This window comes from Narcine bancroftii, chromosome 1 (assembly GCF_036971445.1).
Source record: "Narcine bancroftii isolate sNarBan1 chromosome 1, sNarBan1.hap1, whole genome shotgun sequence".
NCBI classification, from domain to species: Eukaryota; Metazoa; Chordata; class Chondrichthyes; order Torpediniformes; family Narcinidae; genus Narcine; species Narcine bancroftii.
In genome coordinates this window covers 446,623,071-446,642,189 of record NC_091469.1, presented here as the reverse complement: position 1 = coordinate 446,642,189, position 19,119 = coordinate 446,623,071, and the positions used below count along the sequence as shown (strand labels likewise).

General features: G+C 41.6%; 1 protein-coding gene across 13 annotated transcripts in view; it reads left to right on the top strand.

Annotated features, from left to right (window-relative positions):
- Positions 1-19,119, top strand: part of jcada (junctional cadherin 5 associated a) — a 206,910-nt gene that overhangs the window by 58,217 nt on the left and 129,574 nt on the right. Inside the window, exons 1-2 of one of the 13 annotated variants that reach the window (XM_069914494.1) lie at positions 10,592-10,649; positions 12,358-12,406. The exons of the other annotated variants lie outside the window; for them this stretch is intronic. The gene's annotated coding sequence lies outside the window, so the exon portion shown is untranslated. Of the gene's footprint in view, positions 1-10,591; positions 10,650-12,357; positions 12,407-19,119 lie in introns of those variants that run through there. 13 annotated transcript variants of the gene reach the window in all.

Here is a 19,119-nt window from a genome sequence, read left to right as displayed (position 1 = left end):
ACAAGTTTAACTTAATCACTTAGTAAATTTAGTTTAGGTCTTGTTCCTTCAATGTTCCCCAATGACCTTGTGGAAGAGGTAGTTGTGACAGGGTAGTTCTGTCATTTAAGAAGTGGTTAGATGAGTACATGGATGTGAGGGGGTTGGAGGGTTATGGGCAGGGAGTAGGTAGGTGGAACTAGTTGGAGTTTCATGTAAATTGGTGCGGACTAGAAGGGCCAATATGGCCTGTTTCCGTACTGTAATTGTTATATGGTTATAAAACTAGATCTGGATTTTGAGGAAAAGTGTTGTCAGTAATTTGTCCCAAAATTTTTCCCAGATCCTCCCAAAAAATTCTAACCTTAGAACATGACCAAGTAGAGTGTAAAAAGGTAATAATTTCATCACTACATCTAAAACATTGATCTGATCGATCCGATTTTAGCCTTCATGATACAGCCTCTTTGTACTGCGTAACAAAGAAAACAAAGATTGCAGATGCTGGAACCTTGATCAAACAAAGAATTACTAGAGGAATTCAGCATGACAGGAAGCATCAATGGGTAGGAATGGGTAGTCAATGTTTTGGATCCAGACTCTTTATCAAGACTTCAATTATATAAAGGGTGAACAAACCCGAAGGAAGGGCCAAGATATGACAGAGGTAAGAAAGGGTGAGAAGTGGAGAAACAGGTAGAGGGGTAGGCCACTGGAAGTGGGGCAGGGGTGAAGAAAAGGTAAAGAGAGAAGCAAAAGAAAGTACAGGAGTAGATAAAGAAGAAATGGAGACAATGGGACCAGATGGAGGTAGGGGTCATCTAAAGTAGGGGTCATCTTAATATTTAAACTTCCTAACAGATTTTTTTGTCAGAAATATACAAATCAGGCATTTTGATCAGTCCAAACTTTTTGATTTCCCTCGAATTTCTGAAAAAAATTCTTGATCTACTTTTTGATTTGTGGACTTCCTGGGGTGGATTAATATCAATTATTTATAATAATAATAATGGATTTAAGAACATTCTCAGTGGCTGGGATTAAGAATGATAGGGAACGTGATTTGTATATATCACTGAGAGAGGAGGACTGGGATACCACTCTTAATTTAATTAACAACTCCTCATTTCGTGCATGACATTGTTTGTTGCAATTTAAGGTGGTGCATAGAATACACATGTCCAAAGTCTGATATTCTGATAAAACTGATAGCTAGATGAGCAATTCTGATGAAATGGAAAAATAACTCTTCACCCACTCGTATCCAATGGTTACATGATATCATGTCTTACCTAAGTTTGAAAAAAAAATTAGATGTAACATCAAAGATGTGAAGTCTCAATTTGATAAGATGTGGGGCCCATTCATGGATTATTATCACAACTTGAAGATTTAAGGTGTACGGATGCTCCAAAGATTTCCTGTCTGGTATCTGAAGGTCATTATTCGATTCATATCTATATAATTTTTACATTAACCTTGTTTAGAGGGAGGGGTTGGATTTGTAGGGTTTTTATTTCTCTTGTTTTCTTTTTCATTTTATAAGTAGAGAAAGCAGATAAAGCTGGGTTTAACTGTGGATCATCAATATTGATCATACCATAGAATAAAATGAAAATATTTGAGAAGTATAAATTCAATTTTTGCATAGGGGAATCTTAATTATATGTTATCTTTTTAATTTAACATCAGTTTTGGTTTTATTATGTGGAATGGTTTAAATGTGAATTCGACGTTTTTACTGAGATGTTAAGTAAATAATTGTGGTCATATTTCTGATTTATAATTTTCATGTGATATGTAGGTGACATGATCGGATTTATGTTATAAATTAGAAGACCATGTATAAAGGGGTTTTTTTTTAATCTAAAACTCAATAAGAATGGGCTAAATTAAGAGACTGCTTGCAGGAAATCTTGAAAATATATTTTTCTCGAGACCCAAAGATTTTTTTAATTGGAGACCTCTCTGAAATGGCTTTATTACATAAATTAGATAAATTTCAAATGGCATTTAAGAGATCAATGTTATAGATTTAAAAAGATTTGGAGTCCATATTTGGATTATTTTAATTTGAGAATCTGATTGAATGCTAAATAAATGATTGAAGTTGTTCTCCTTATCTCTTTTCATTTTTTTCTCTTTTTTGATAGGGAATAGAGGGGTAGATTTAGGTTAAGGGGAGGGGTAGAAGGGGAAGGGGGAGTTAGGTTGTAGATTTTTTAAATTTTAGATTTTATAGTTTTTTTTATGTAACCAAGTAAATTGCTTTTTGATAATTTGTTAATTTTAATTCTGTAATTATGGTTATTACTTTGTTTTCTAATAAATAAAATATTTTTTAAAAACTCAATAAAAATATTTTTAAAAGAAAAGGAAACATTAACATTCATCTTTAAGGTTTAAGGCAATCCAGGAGGAATATGAGGTGCTGTTCTTCAAGGCTGTATTTGGTCTCACCCTGACAATGTTTGAGGCCAAGACATGTATAGGAATGATTTGGGGAATGAAAACGATTGGCTGCAGGAAGCTCAAGCTTAGACCAACAAATGGAGTGTATGCATTAGTGAAACAGTCACACAATCTGCAGTTGTTATCATGAGTATAAGATAGGCCATACTGAATACATGGGAACCATCAATTTGGTTGTATAATATGCATGTAAATCTCTGTCACACCTGGAGGGTCTGCTTGTGGCTTTGGATGAAGGTGAAGCAGGTGGGAGGTAGAGATGTTGGGCCATCAGAGAGCAGCAGCAATCACCACCCAGCACACACTCTGTTCTCTCTGCTGCCATCAGGAAAGAGGTATAGGTGCCACAAAACTCACACCACCAGTTTCAGGAACAGTTGCTACCCCTCCACCATCAGACTCCCAAAATCAAACTGAATCACAGACTTACTTAAGGACTCTTACTTGTGCAATTTATTGATTCTTTTTGTTCTCTCTGTATTGCACAATCTGTTTGTTTATATTTGTTATCCATTTACAGTTCTTTGTTTGTTTACACGCTTTACGCTGTGTACAGTTTATTTTTTGCACAACCAATCAGTGGCAATTCTGCCATGCCTGCAGGAAAAAGGAACCTCAGTGTTGTATGTGATGTCATGTATGTACTCTGACAATAAATCTGAAATCTGAAGATTTGCACTTACTGCAACTACAGCGGGATTTATAGGTTTCCTTTGTTTTGGGGTCCTTGATTTGCAATCTCTTTAAAAAAGTTTTCTTTCACATTAGTTTTAATTATCAATCCTATCCTGTTTCTTGGTTGGCCCACCTGGGAAAATTTACTCTCAAAATTTCACCTATCAAGCCACCTCAGGATCTTCTATGTTTTGAGACAATTTTTCCTGTATTCTAGAGTTCACGCCCACCCCATCCAATCTTTCTGCATAATTAATTCTAGGAACCAATCTAGTGAGCCATCTCTGAACTGCTCCAAGGCAGTACTGTACACATCAGTGGTGGCACCAACATCCTGTAACATTGTAATGAGACTTCTCTATTTTTCTGCTTCATCTTGCCTGCAATATGCAACAATGTCCCATTTGATTTGGTCCTAATGCAGGCTAATGGGATGAGTGAAAATGGGTAAAATGTTTGGCATGGATTTGGTGAGCGGTGATGCCAGATTCTGTGCTGTACCACTCCATGAATCTTTGGCAAATGATCTGTGGTCCTCACATGCTGACTTTTGTGACTCCTGTGTGTGATGCCACACATCTTTGTCCAAAAGGCTTTCAGCAAAGTGCATCAAGAAATTGATGAGCCAATGAGTGATGGCCATGATTCCTGTCCTGCTAAACCATTTTCCCATTGCTTCCATCCATGTCCTGGTCAATTGCACCAGCAGATGTGGACAGAGAAACATGTTAATATCTTATTCAATCCAAACATACAAATAAATACTCCAATAGAGAAAACTCAAGCTTTAACTTGTACGACACTTTCACTGTCAGTGCCATCCTCTTCCACCTTTGCCTTCACCTCTACCTAAACATCTTGCCATTGCTTCCAGTTGAGAGTAACAAACAGAAGCTTGTGTGAATATAGTGCAATAGTAAAGTTAGTGAACAGTAAAGAATCGTTAAAATAGAAGATTGAAAGAAAGAACTATAACAGAACATAGACAGTTACATGTGATTGAAAACACAAACACTGGAGGAACTAAATGAAGGGCTCAGGCTTGAAACATCAGTAATATATTTATGGACGCCTTGAGATCAGCTGAGTTCCTCTAGTGTTTCTGTATTTTCACTGCAATCACAGCATGTACAGACTTTTGTTTCACGCCATCGGCAACCAGTCTATTTCTTCCCAAACCTTGTTGAAATACAACTGAAAAACACAGCAAAAACACTATTTCCACCTTCTCTCGGGACATCATGGTGCATCATAAGGCCAACCAATGGAAATGGAAGCCATGCTAAGTTGATAAATAATATAAATATTTAGTTTAGGTCTTGTTCCTTCAATGTTCTCCAATGACCTTGCGGAAGAGGTAGTTGCGACAGGGTAGCTCTGTCATTTAAGAAGTGGTTAGATGAGTACATGGATGTGAGGGGGTTGGAGGGTTATGGGCAGGGAGTAGGTAGGTGGAACTAGTTGGAGTTTCACATAAATCGGTGTGGACTAGAAGGGCTAATATGGCCTGTTTCCGTACTGTAATTGTAATATGGTTATGGTTATAAACATGATCTTATATGGCCCAGGATTCTGTACTTGATGTTGGGTCAAATCTCAAGCTTCACCCAATTTTCTTTTGATGATTATCTCTGTTTACCTCATTTGATTAGTTGTAATTAAATGCTTTTTTGCTGTGGTCAGTCATCAAAACACTGTCATATGATGAAGCCTGCTTGGTCAATGGAGAGAAGGTGAACTAAAAATCATGTTTTGTCTTGTTGAGGTAGTGTTTCCGCCACTGAAATGGCGACATCTCTGATAATTGTAAAGAAGCATTAAACCCCAAGATTTGGGGAGCATCGACCTGCATGCCTTATTGCCTCGGAAACGACTGTCCCAGAAACGGAGTAACCTGACTTTGGATGCAGTTCACATTTTTTCCCTTTTACCATTTTACCATTGGTTTGGTTGGCAGGTTAAGTGGACACTATAACGTCACCTTAGTGTGTAGATGATGGAGACAGATCCCTGGGAGAGTTGATGGGAATATCGTTGATTAAAATAGAATAATGTAACTGAATGTTTGCTGTCAGCACAGATTCAGAGAGCAGCACAGATTAAGTGGTTAGATCCGCATATTCATTCAGCATTGAAACAAAGCTATATTAACAGGAAGTATTCATTTACACTTATCCCATTTTAAACTGAAGAAAGGGTGAAATCAAGGTAAAAAGGAAGAAATTCGGTGGGGCAGGTGCAGGCTGTAACGTTGAGTTTGCTTGAACAATCCTGCTTGTGTATATTGGGCAGATGGTAAAAGCAGGACTGAGAGACAGTGCGAATGAAAGCTATGGACAGAAGATCTCCCCAAAATTGTGATTTGTTAGTGCCTGGATGACATCTTACAAGATTCTGCCATGATGTCAAAAAGAAAGACTGCACAGATCTGACATTGAAATCAATACCTGTCCAGAATAGGCTTCGGCTGATGATTTTTGCCATTGATCTGACTTTCTGATGCAGGTCTCTACCTTAGCCCTGGTGACCTTCCAACATCAACTTTCACCCTGAACCCACAGGAACAGGCTTCACATGCAGGTTTCCGTTTTGGCCCCAGTGACCTACAGGATCAAGCCTCCAACATAAACTTCCACCCTGAACTCAGGGACTGACAGAACCAAGCTTTAGACATGGGTTTCCACTTTGGTCCCTGCCACTGACAGGACCAAGCCTCCATCGTGAACTCCCACCCTGGCTCCAGGAATGCAGGCCACCCTCTGACTTTCTCAACCCTCCTCATCCTCCCTTAGACACTTCCTATCCTCCACCTCCTGATCCACTCCATCCTCCTCCCCTCCCTGACAACCTCCTCCCCTCCCCGACAACCTCCACCCCAATGACCCTCCCTCTAACCCCTGCTTGGTCTTCACCATCCTCTCTGAACTTCTCCTCTCAGAGACTGAAAGCTGTCCTCAGTAGAGGCCTCACCTTTACCCCCCTTCGCCCACACTTTAATGTGTTCTGAGCACGCCATGATGTTGAACTCTTCTTCTGTCAGCTCCATTTCTATGCTTCCACCCCCCCCCACCCCCCCCCACTCCTACTACAAATCCCTTCTCCCACTTTAAAACATCTTCCTCCTCCTGGACATCTCATTCTGGTCTTCTCCCTACTTGGACCTTTATTTTTCCAACTGCCACTGTGAGATCAACCATATCAACTTCAACACTCCCCTCACTCATTCCAATCTCACCCCGTCAGAACACCATACTCTCTGCACCAATCCAAACCTCACCATCAAACCCACAGACAAGGGTGACACTGTTGTGGTCTGGCACACTGACCTCTATGTGGTCGAAGCCAGACAAAAAACTCTCAGACACCTCCTCTTACTTATCCCTTCAACAGGACCTCACCAAAACTCATCAAACCACTGTATCACTCACCATCTCTGAACTCATCACTTCCCGTCACCTCCCTGGCATGGCCTCCAACCTTAGTGTTACCCAACCCTGTACCACCATTTTATAACTCCTACCCAAGATCTACAAACCCAGTTCTCCCTGAACATACATCGTGTCCGCGTGCTCCTGCACCACCAATCACTGCTTAACTTGATTCTGTTTTGTCCCCTCGGTTCAGTCCCTCCCCACCTATATCTGGGACACTTCACATGCCCTCCATCACTTCAACAATTTTCATATCCCTGAATTTGATCACCTCATGTCTACCATGGGCATCCAATCTCTATACACCTCCATTCCCCATTCTTAAAGCCTCAAAGCCCTTCATTTCTTTCTAGACAATAGGCCCAACCAGTTTCCCTCCACCACTACCCTTCTCCAGCTGGGAGAACTTGTCCTTACCCTCAATAATTTCTCCTTTAACTCATCCCACTTTCTCCAGTTTAAAGGGGCAGCCATGGGAACCTACATGGGTCCCGCTATTCCTGCCTTTTTGTTGGCTACATGGAGCAATCGATGCTACAAACCTACACTCATCTTCCGCTACATCAATGACTACTTTGGTGCTGCCTCTTGTACCCATGATGAACTTGTTGACTTCATTCTCTTTGCTGCCAACTTCCACCCTGACCTCAAATTCACTTGGTCCATCCCTACCAACACTGTCCCTTTCCTCAATCACTCTGTCTCCATCTCAGGAGACAAACTCTCGACAGACATCTTCTACAAACCCACTAACTCCCACAGCTGCCTCGACTACACCCCTTCCCACTCTGCCCCATAAGGATTCCATTCCATTCTCTCAATTCCTCTGCCTCCGTCACATCTGCACCCAGGATGAGGACTTCCATGCCAGATCATCAGAGATGTCCTTCTTCAAACAATGTGGCTTTCCCTCTACTACTATCAGGTCAGCATTCACCCGAATATCCTCTATTACCCGTACATCTGTCCTGGCCCCCTCCATCCCCATGAGCAACAAGGACAGAATTCTTCTTATTCTCACCTGCCACCGCACCAGCCTCACCATCTAACACATCCTCCTCGACCATATGTGTCACCTAATGCATGATTCCACCACTAGATACATATTTCCCTCTCCTCCCCTCAACATCTTTTGCAGGGACCACTCCCTCCTTGATTCTCTTATCCACTCCTCCCTCCCAATCAATCATCCCCTTGGGACCTACTCCTGTGACTGCAGGAGATGCTCCACATGTACCCATCAATACCATTCAGGGCACCAAACAGTCCTTCCGAGTGAAGCAACATTTCTCTTGTAAATCTGCAGGGATCATCTATTGCATCCGGTGCTCCTGTTGTGGTCTCCTCTACAATGGAGAGACTGGACGCAGACTGGAGATCGTCTTGTTGAGGAACTCGTCTCTGCCACAATGATGTGGATTGCCCAGTGGCCATCCACTTCAATTCCCCATCCCATTCCCTTGCTGATATGATTATCCATGGTCTGATGCGCTACCAGACTGCGACCACCTTAAATTGGAGGAACAGTGCCTCATCTTCTGACTGGGCACCCTCCAACTGGATGGCATTAATAATGACCTCTTGCTTTCATTAAAACCCCACCCCCAACACTTGCCCATTCCCTGTCTCAACTCAGATAGATATGATCCCTTACCTCATCCAGTCAACACATTTTGTTGATCGGGACTCTTCCCCCATTGTTTGAATTTTGAGACTTTATGATATATCCTGCTTCTGCCTTTTCTGATCTTTCCCAGGACTGAAATGTTGGCAATATATCTTTGTCTCCTATGCAGACTGAAAAGACCAGCTGAGTTCCTCCAGCATTTTGGTGTTTTTAGTGACTTTCTTCATGGAGATTCATTGATCTTGTTCTGTAATACAGATCTTTTAAGACCTTTATTACCCCATCACTAAAGGACATATAAAAATAGCTTCAGCTGTTGGGCAAATGGTAATGGTAAATGTCACATGAAATGTCAATGAAAAGAGCTTTACAAAATGATTCTGAGCTTTTCGAACATATTATCAAGTTGCAGGATGACCCTGTTTTAACTTCAAGGATCTGATTTAAAAGCCCCAACTAATCTGCTACCATGGGGTTTTGTGCTGTGCTGCTATGTTTCATGCATCACAATTAACACTGATGTACTCTGAAAATTCATGCAGGACCTCTATGAAGGATTGTAATTTCCATCAAGCTGTTCACTCCTCGGCAATTGACTGACATTGGATAGTCCAGTGATAGAATAAGGAGAAAGAATCCCCTATTTCATGCCCCGAGTTTGAAAGCTCTGTGGTTTAATTTCTGCTCTCTGTACAACTATTCATACATTGTCTGGACACGTGATTCAGGGCTGTCTTAACAGCTTAAACTCTGAAGCAGATTTGTTAATCACCCAAAACAGACATTTCACATAATAATTATATTCTCCTGTTGGAAATTGGCTGAATGGTGTACTAACAACAACTCTCATTTAATGTCACCAGAACCAAGGAGTTGATTGCAGACTTTAGGAAAACTCAGAGGTATAAGATCCAGTGATTATTGGGGGATCAGAGGTAGAGAGGGTGAGCAAGTTTAAATTTCTGGGAGTCACTATCTTAGAGGACCTTTCCTGGATCCAACATACTAATGTCATCATGAAGAAAGCAGGTCAGCCCTTCTCCTTCCTCAGGAGACTGCCGAAACCTTGGCAAATTTCTACAGATGAGTAGTGGACAGTGTGCTGACCAGCTGTGTCATGGCCTGGCATGCGGTACCAATATCTCTGAGCAGGAAGTCCTGCAAAAGGTAGTGGACACCACCCAGTACATCACAGGCAAAGCCCTCCCCACCATCGAGAACATCTATGTGGAATGCATCCATTGGACGGCAGCAGCAATCATCAAGGATCCGCACCACCCAGCACACAATATGTTCTCTCTGCTGCCATCAGGAAAGAATCATAGGTCCCACAAGACATACCACAGGTTTCAGGGGCAGTTGCTACCCCTCAATCATCAGAATTTGAAACAAGAAACTCTATCACAGACCTATTTATACATTACCGATTTTTTTTTCCTGTATTTGCAGTCAATTTGTTTACATTTCTTTACTTTTTTCTCTTTTGCACCCATAGAGTTTATACTACTGAAAAGTAGAAATTCTGCCTGGCCCACAGGAAAAAGAATCTCAGAGTTGTATGTGATGTCATGTCTGTATTCTGACAATAAATTTGAACTGCAACTTGAAAAGTTATTGAATGGTGGAGCATGCTCAATGAGCCAGATGGCCTACATCTGCACCTCTTGCGTATGTCCTTGTGAACTTTGCAAAAGAAGCTTATTTGATGAACAGTTTAAGCCAGTTTGGTAGATACCTTGCAAGCAGACTATCAACTACAAATCGGGAATCATAGCTGCAGCTGCTCCAGCCATTCTTACAATGACTTTATCTCTTTACCTCCATTATTCTTCTGCCTATTCATCCCATAGGATGATGATGGTTGCTTTCACTCAGTTTGTGGGGTTTGATATGAGGATACCCCACTCCTCAGAAAGGAACAGTGTGTGTGTGAGAATGGATTTAGGTGGAAAGGGTTTGCACAGGTCCACACCCATCCTCTCAATATCCTGTCTCAGATCCAATGGCATGGTGAGGTCTAAGACAGCTGGGGGAAGTTCTATTGCAGTAAATGGCCAGACCAAGCTTCAATGCAAAGGATGCCCTTTCCGTGCTTCACAGCACGTGTTTGCTAGATGACCATAGACCCTACAATAGGATTCATTCACCCTTTGGCAGATCTTGTTTTTCATCATGCAGGGTGTCTAGCCACCCTCCACACCAGGCAAGGCTGGTGGGGAAACCAGTTTAGTCATTGACCACCCGACCATGTGACAGGTAGTATGAGTTACATATGGTACCTGTGGTGGAACCACTGTATAACTATTAGCACTGTCTGTATAAATGTACTGTTGGGGCTGGCCCACCCACTGCACCTGTGACTCCTCCCCTCAGAATCCCTTTAAAGGCTGATATGTCCAAACTTCTCCCTCAGTACCTGCCTTGGAACCAAGCCAGCAACATGTAAGATGTGCGGATGTTTTATGGTGAGTAAAGCCTATTAATCACAGCTCTCAGTCTAATGTGGTTGATCGATAGCATTGCACTTCCAGTAGCCCTCCAATGAGTGATCTGACACTCATCCATTATTAGGATGAGGCTAAATCTAAACTTGAGGAGTAACAGATCACATTCCTCCTGGACAGCCTTAATTGTAACAGCATGAACAATGATTTTTATAATTGTAGGTACCATCCACCCCAACCTGGTTCCACTGTTTCCATTTTGGTGACCCTGTCTTACCATTTCCGAACCTCTGATATGATAGGAATCTGTCAGTACCCATGGCCTTTGCCACTCTCCAGTAGCCCGCAGCCGGTGTGAACCCTGAATCCACGGAGTCTCTCGTTGGTCCATTGAGCTTTAGCAGCTGAAATTTAGTTTAATTTGGGCATCATCTTTGGCACAAACATCATGAGCCAAATGGCCTACTACTCTGCTATATTCTATATATCCCGATTTTGCCTTGAACAGCATTCTCTCATTCTGCCTCATATCTTGTGTCGAGTCTCAGATTTCTGTCAATGAACAGTATGGAGCTCTATAGGCCCCTCTTTTGAAACTATTGAAGCAGCCCAGCATGACAGTTTACTTTAACACTCTTGTGACTGTCTTAAATATGTTATGATGTGAAAATGAGCCAGAGCTGGAGTTAACAATTACTGTATATTTTGTTGGATAAGGCTCTTGAAACACCCAAAGACCCCAAAAAAAGGGGTAATTTTATAGGCCAGATACAAAAATAGGTGACCTTAAAATTCTGGCAGGAAAAGCGGACCGGTCCCGACCACCTCCCCACTTCTGTCGCCGGTCCCCGACCACCTCCCCACCAAAACCCACCCAAATATTTTGCAATTGTAAATTGTAAAAAAAGAATTGTAGAGCCTGATGTCCCCGCTGCTGCACAGGTCCCTAAGGCAATTTCTTCGATGTGGATAGCACCGCACCCAATGTTGATGCTGAAGGCTTAGCCATCTTCCCGGCCAGAAGCAAAGATTTTGTCTTTTTTTTAACTTATTGTTATTACTTGCTTGCATAATTTACAGATTTGTTACTTGGCGATTGGGATGTTGCAACAAAGTTTGGGTTGTTGCTGGGAGGTCTGGACACCCGTCTCTGGCACGTTTCTTGCAGCCGCTCTGAGGCATTGAGCAGAAAATTAGCAGGTCATTTTATATGCCCGATATGAGCTAAAATCATGAAATTCAGGTTGAAATTGGGGATCTATCTTATGTGAAGGTTGTCTAATCCACCAAAATATATGGTAGTCCTATCATTTGTGACTGTAAGTGTTTATCCTTTACTGAGTGAAAGGCCTGAAGAGGAGGGGCAAAACTTGTAGTAAATACAGTTTCTGTTAGCTCTTGAGTCACTTCAGTTTTTGTGGTGAACTGTTGTACACTCATTAATCTGGCTCCCTCCCATCCTGTGACTGTACCCATGGCTCCTCCCTCTTGACCCTGTATAAAGGCTCCAGCACCATAACCCCTCCACAGAAAGTCTGGGTCACAGCACAGGATGACGTTCATGTTTATTCTAAATAAAAGCCTATAGTTCTGTAACTAGACATATTAGTTATTGATAATGCATCAATTTTTATGATGGCAAGGACAGTAAATCCAACCAGTTTCCTTCAAGAATGGCTGTCCCACTGAGCACGCTCTGAAGTTCTTCATCCACTGTTTCACTTCACAGCCCAATGGCAACAAGCAGACAGTGAGAGCATGAGCTGCGCTCCTGATGAGTAAGTAACCTTCTTCCATTTACATTAGGAAAACAGCAGTTCAGGTTTGAGTCTAAGAGTATTTGCTTACAGTCAGCACTTCCCCTTCTGAGTTCGCTCAATAGTTCTCACCTTGCCTAATGATTTGCTATTTAAAGTAATCATGGATTATATTTCAAACCAGGAACTTGTGCAGAATCTTTCCCTTGCATTATATTGCAAACTTGTTCCCTGAATGAATAACAATTGGAATGATTTAAAATGCAATATGCTTTAATATATGACAACTTGCAAAAGCTGAATCTGAAATTGACTTTTTTTTGAGACACAAAGTTAATGGCTGCAAAGATTCTTGTCATTTAGTTTAAAGCTGCTGGTTATTTTGTTCATGGAAAAAAAAATCCATCGTCAAAGGAAGTCCAGTGTGCAGCTAATTGAACCACTTTCTGATTCAGTGTGTCTAATTGAAAAGGGGCTTGTAGAGGTTTCCTGTCAAGAAATCATATCTGCTACTTTAAGTACTTCACCAGAGCTGATATTCTACCTCCTGAAAATGAGAGGAAAAACAGCAAGGTGTCTTGAAGGCCAATGCTATAATTATCAGCAAGTTTGCCTTTTCCTGTGGCCCAGGAAAAAGATGTGTGGAGAGAGATAAAAGACACCAGATGTGGAAGTGTGCAAAACCTATCAATACAGTTGTGTGCCCCGAATCATGGGGAGATTTGTGAGAACCACAATAGATGAATAAATCAGAGAAAGTCGAGTCTAACGCCCAGAGTGAATGGCTTGCAGACATTTTCTTGATGAAATTACTGCTGTGTAAATCCAAAAGCTCAGCAACTAATGAAAGATGTTTTGTTTCTTCATGAGATGCTTTTGTGCCTCAGTCTCTCTAAAAGAACCTTGTTTCTCTTTGAGTTCAGCATTTGGGACAGTTTCTTTATTGTTTGAATGGCTTCCTGTCAGTCCCTGCAAATCGATAACAACATCTCACTGACGATCAACACAAGGATACATGTTAAGCCCTCTGCTCTACTCTCTCTACACCCATGACTGTGTGTCTATCTCAAATACTCTATGCTAAATGGCCAATTACACCACAATTGTCAGCAGAATCACTTGCCCCTTTCACACTGGCACCTAATCCCAGTAACTAACTGCCAATATACTGGTTAATGTGCCAGTGTGAACGCTCGCGAATCGGCACCTAGGCTCAGATGGATGGATTGCCTATCATCTCCGGGGCTATCTGATGCCTGTTGCTGGTTAGTCCAGTGTGAAAGGGGCATGGACTATCTGGGACAAATTAGTGAGGATAGGCACCCCACTATGCCTGGTGGTGAGTGTGAAAGGATGCAGAGAATTGGTTATCAGTGATCCAGTGTGAGTACCAAAAACAGCTTCTTTAACCGGTTAATTGAATGGCCAATTTACTGGTTAGCCAATGTGAAAGAGACTATAGACAGCAATGATAAAGCATACAGGTGGCATGGTTGGCATAGGTGTTAGCAAAATGCTTTGACAGCACTAGCGATCAAGACCGGACCTCAGTTTGAATCCCGTGCTGTCTGTAGTGAGTTTGTACGTTCTCCCTGTGTCTGCATGGGTTTTCTCCAGGGGCTCTGGTTTCCTCCCAACCTTCAAAACGTACCGGGGATGTAGGTTAATGTGGTGTAAATTGGGCAGCATGGACTTATCGGGCCAAATTGGTCTGTTACAGTGCTATATGTCTAAATTTAAACAAAATAACATAAATTTAATGGAGGGAGATAGATCAGCTAGTTGAGTGATGTGACAGCAACAACTTTACACTAAATGTCAGCAAAACTAAGGAATTGATTGTGAACTTAGGAAGAAGTTAGGAGTACACAAATCAATCTTCATAAAGGGGTCAGCAGTGGAGATGGTAAGAAACTTCAAATTCCTGGGTGTCAACATCTCTGAAGAACTATCCTGGGACCATCACGTCGATGCTACCATGAAGGAGGATCACCAGTGGCTATTTTTTGTTGAGAGTTTGAGGAGATTTAGTATGTAACCAAAGACTCCTGCAAATTTATACAGGTTCCGTGGAAAGCATTCTGACTGGTTTCATTACTGTCTGGTATGGAGGTGCCAAGGCGCAGGACAGGAACAGGCTACAAAGGGTTGTAAACTCGGCCAGCACTATCATGGGCATTAGCCCATTAAGGATATTTTTAAGAGGCTTCAAGAAAGCAGCCTCTATCATCAAGGATCCTTACCATCCAGCCATTGCCTTTTCTCACTGCTACCATCAGGAAGGAAGTACAGGTAGACCCCTACTTATGATGAGGTTCTGTTCCGGGACATGCATCGTAAGGTGAAATTATGGTAAGTCAGGGTCTGCCTGTACTGGTAGCATTCTGCTCTGTCCCTGCAGGGAGGCCAATGTCCCCGCTGCTGCCAGGAGCCCAAGGTGGCACCGGTAATTAAGGCCAGCAGGGTCACTTCGCAACCTACATTGTGATTTGGAATACATGTGCAGATTGTGTCGCTCTCTCTCTTTTCAATCTCTCTCTCTCTCCCTCCCCAGCAATGGTAATCTGTGCATGTGGTCCAAATCACCTTTTTTTAAAAAACGGCATTGGGTCTCTCAAAGCATGATACAGATAGACCCCGACTTACCTTTATTCAAAATGGATTCTGATCTTGGTAACTTCAAAACGTCATAAGTTTGGGTCTCTCTGTACAGGAGCCTGAGGATGCAGATTCACTGTAATAAAAACTGCTTCTTCCCCTCTGTCATTTGATTTCTGAATGGACAATGAACCACAGACACTACTTCACTCTTTCTCCCATTTTTCACTAGTTATTTCTTCTTTAAATCTTGTATTTACAGAAAAGTAATTTTTAGTAATTTGCACCTTGTTCTGCCCAATACTGCTGCCAGAAAGCAACAAATTTCATGGCTCATGTTCATGACAATAAACTTGATTCAGGTTGTGGAAATGTTTTGTGCTCCACCCATTTTTGTTGGTTTTCAATGGATTTCAGGGTTCAGTTTCGTCATTAGCAGAGAGGACTGGACAAGTCAGTCTCAACTCAAACACTCACCAGCCTTAAACAGTCCCCTGGAACAGAGTGGACATCTGTAGTTACTTTCATTGGGTTATATAGTCAGGATAATGCGGACTATTTCGTAACTGCGTAAGAATACACCGTTCTCACTGTAGTAACTGAGGTGCCCCACTGTGGGGCACTGTGTGTGTGTGTGTGTGTGTGTGTGTGTGTGTGTGTGTGTGTGTGTGTGTGTGTGTGTGTGTGTGTGTGTGTGTGTGTGTGTGTGTGTGTGTGTGTGTGTGTGTGTGTGTGTGTGTGTGTGTGTGTGTATGTGTGGAGTTTCCTGAGATAGTGGAAGTAAAGCCTCTTTTGTTATTTGAATCTTGCAGCTCTAAGTTATTTAAGAAGCCTCCCAAGTAACACAGAGACATAACATGGTGGCAGTGGTGGGATATTGATAAGAACTATTTAAAAATAGTTGTTCAATTAGTTAAGTTGCACTGGAAAGAAAGTAATAAAGATCACTAAATTTTTCTTTGTCTTGAGAAGGAGGTATGTTATATAGTCAGGATAATGCGAACTATTTCGTAACTGCGTAAGAATACACCCTTCTCACTGTAGTAACTGAGGTGCCCCACTGTGGTGTGTGTGTGTGTGTGTGTGTGTGTGTGTGTGTGTGAGTGTGTGTGTTTGTGTGTGTGTGTGTGTGTGTGTGTGTGTGTGTGTGTGTGTGTGTGTGTGTGTGTGTGAGTGTGTGAACAGTTTTTATGAGATGGTGGAAGACATGAGAAAGTAAAGTCTCTTCTGTTATTTGAACCTTGCATCTCTAAGTTATTTAAGAAGCCTCCCAGTAACACAGAGAAATAACATGGTGGCAGCGGTATAAGAAAACAAGAATAAAGCCATACAATTGATTGTAAGTCACTGAAATATGAAGGGGGAAGAAGAGAAAAAACATTACTAGAAAGAATGGCTGGAGCAACAGCAGTTCACCCAGTGATGGACGGGGAGGCTGAAGACATTGTTGAATCATTTAAAATGTTTCAGCAAAAGTCCAATTTACCATTCAAAAGCTATTTTAAAAATGGAACAGCAGAGGAGAAGGTCAGTTCTATAGTTCTATGGGCAGGGAAGCGAGGCCTTGACTTATTTAATAGCTTGGAGCTTACAGAGGTGGGGAAAAATGATCCAGAGCAGTTAATTGCAAAGTTTGCTTCTCACCTTGAACCCAGGTCTAATCATAGAATTAAACACTACGAATTTCAAGGCTTAATGCAAGAGACTGAGGAAACTGTTGATATTTTCCTCAGCAGACTATAAATTGTTGCTGAAAAATGCAAATTTAAGAATATAGAGGAAAGATTAGTTGATCAACTAATTTAGGGAGTGTCCATCCCAAAGTGCAAAAGTCTCTTATAGGGAAGGATAGCTTGAAGCTGGTGGAAGCTAGAGACACACAGCCAGAGTCTTCAAAGCCATGAGGATGCAAAAGAAATCCCTATCTATGCAGATCCACCCACAACAAAGTGAACAAAGGGTTGATGCCATAAAGAGCACAATCAGAAAAGTGCAAACCCCCCCAAGATCTGCAGGAAGTGCAGTAGAAAACACCCCTTTGATGACCAAAACAAATTCCCCTCATACAGTTCTGAATGTAGAGCCTGTGGTAAAACAAACCATTGGGCAAAGGTGTAGTCTGGTATAAATAAAACAGTAATACCAGTGAAGAAAAAAGACAAGGAGAAGATCCACCACATAACAGGAAACAAAAATGAGGACTCCGCCACTGGACATAGAATCCATACACATTCACGAATGTCGGGTGAGATGAAAGAAGGAAGCAAGTTGCGCACACAAGGATTCAAATACAGAGGACAATCCAGAACAAGCCTACAATATTTAACCTAAAGGTGAAGCTGGATACTGGATCACAAAGCAACATCCTTCCACTCAGACTCTACCAACAGATGTTCCCAAGCTGCCAGGAGTTGCTGTTGATCTCTGTCAATTATGAGATCTAGATGAAGAAGATATCCAAAAGCATCAATAGAAACACACAACAAAAAGAGGAAATGATTTCCACAGAAATACCGGCCAGGCCATGGCACACAGTGGGAACAGACTTGTTCACTGAGAATCAAGAGTGGTATTTAATAGTAGCCTGTTACTACTAACTTTCTATTCATCAGAAGGGTGAAAGACCTCTATCACCTCAGAAATGAGAGCACTCCTTGCTGAACAAGAAATACCCAAGCAAGTAATAGGTGACAATGGAACACATTTTACGTCACAAGAATTCAGAAATCTGGATGCAGAGTATGGGTTTGTTATCATTACATCATCCCCATACTACCCCAAAGGACATGGGTTCATTGAAAGACATGCAAACTGTGAAACACACATTAATTAAGTGTCGTGAAACAAAAGAAGACCCAGACCTAGCTCTTCACCTTTAAGGGCTGACATGAAGTCCCCGGCAAAACTTCTAAATGGCAAGAGATATAAAACAACTCTGCCAAGCAAAATATACCCCCCCAGAAGTCCATGAGGAAACCACAAGAAGACTGGCTGACATGCAAGAAGAAGGACGCCAGCATTATAATAAACATGCACAAACATTGCCAGAACTCCTCAGAAGGTGCATATTCAAGAGCTGATGTTGAAAACATGGACCCCAGCAAAGGTCACCAGAGAAGCTGAGACACCAAGATCATACATGGTCGAGACAGACTCTAGCAACCAGCTGAGGAGGAACAGAATTCACATGATGAAGAAGAAGGTTTTAATAACAGCAAAGTCTGCAACACCAATAGCAAGTGAGGTATCAAGTGAAGAGACCACAACCACTAATACCGAAAAATCAACACAGCAGTTGTCAGGTGAAGTGCAACAGGCTACATCACCTACACGTGTACCAGGAACAGAAATTCAATGGTTGCAGCCAAATCCACAAGATGGTGAAGGAATATACTGCTGCCAGTGTGATATCGATTAGAACTATTTAAAAATAATTGTGTAAATAAATTAGTGTACAATTTCAGTTACTTAAGTTGCACTGGAAAGAAAGTGATAAAGAAGTTTAAACTTTTCTTTATCTTGAGAAGGAGGGATGTTATATAGTCAGGATACTGTGAACTATTCTGTAACCCTTCTCACTGTAGTAAATGTAGTGCACCACTGTGGTCCATATGTATGTGTGAACAGTTTTCCTGAGATGGTGGAAAACATCAGAAAGTAAAGTCTCTTTTGTTATTTGAATCTTAGCCTTGTCCAGCACTTCCACCCTATCCTTATTACACTGGCTTGTCTGTGGTCTGAGAAAGATTTTAACCTAAAATGTTGACCATTCTTCTCCCACTGATGCAGTTTGATCCACTGAGTTCCTCCAGCAGACTGTGTTTTATTTTTAATTCAGTTCATTACTGCTCTCTAATCATGCAACGATATTGGTTAAAAAAATATTTTTTTATCAGGTCATTTATTTAAGGTGATTGGAGGATAGCTTAGGGGAAATGTCAGAGGTAGGTTTTTGCACAGAGAGTGGTGCGTGCCTGGAATGCATTGTTGGGTGTGGTGGTGGAGGCTGGTGCAATAAGGACAAGATTGCCACAATGATGTAAGAAAAATAAAGGCTTAAGGTAGGGAAAAATTAGATGACTGTGGAGTAAGTTTACATAGGTAAGCACAACATTGTTGGCTGAAGGGCCTTAATT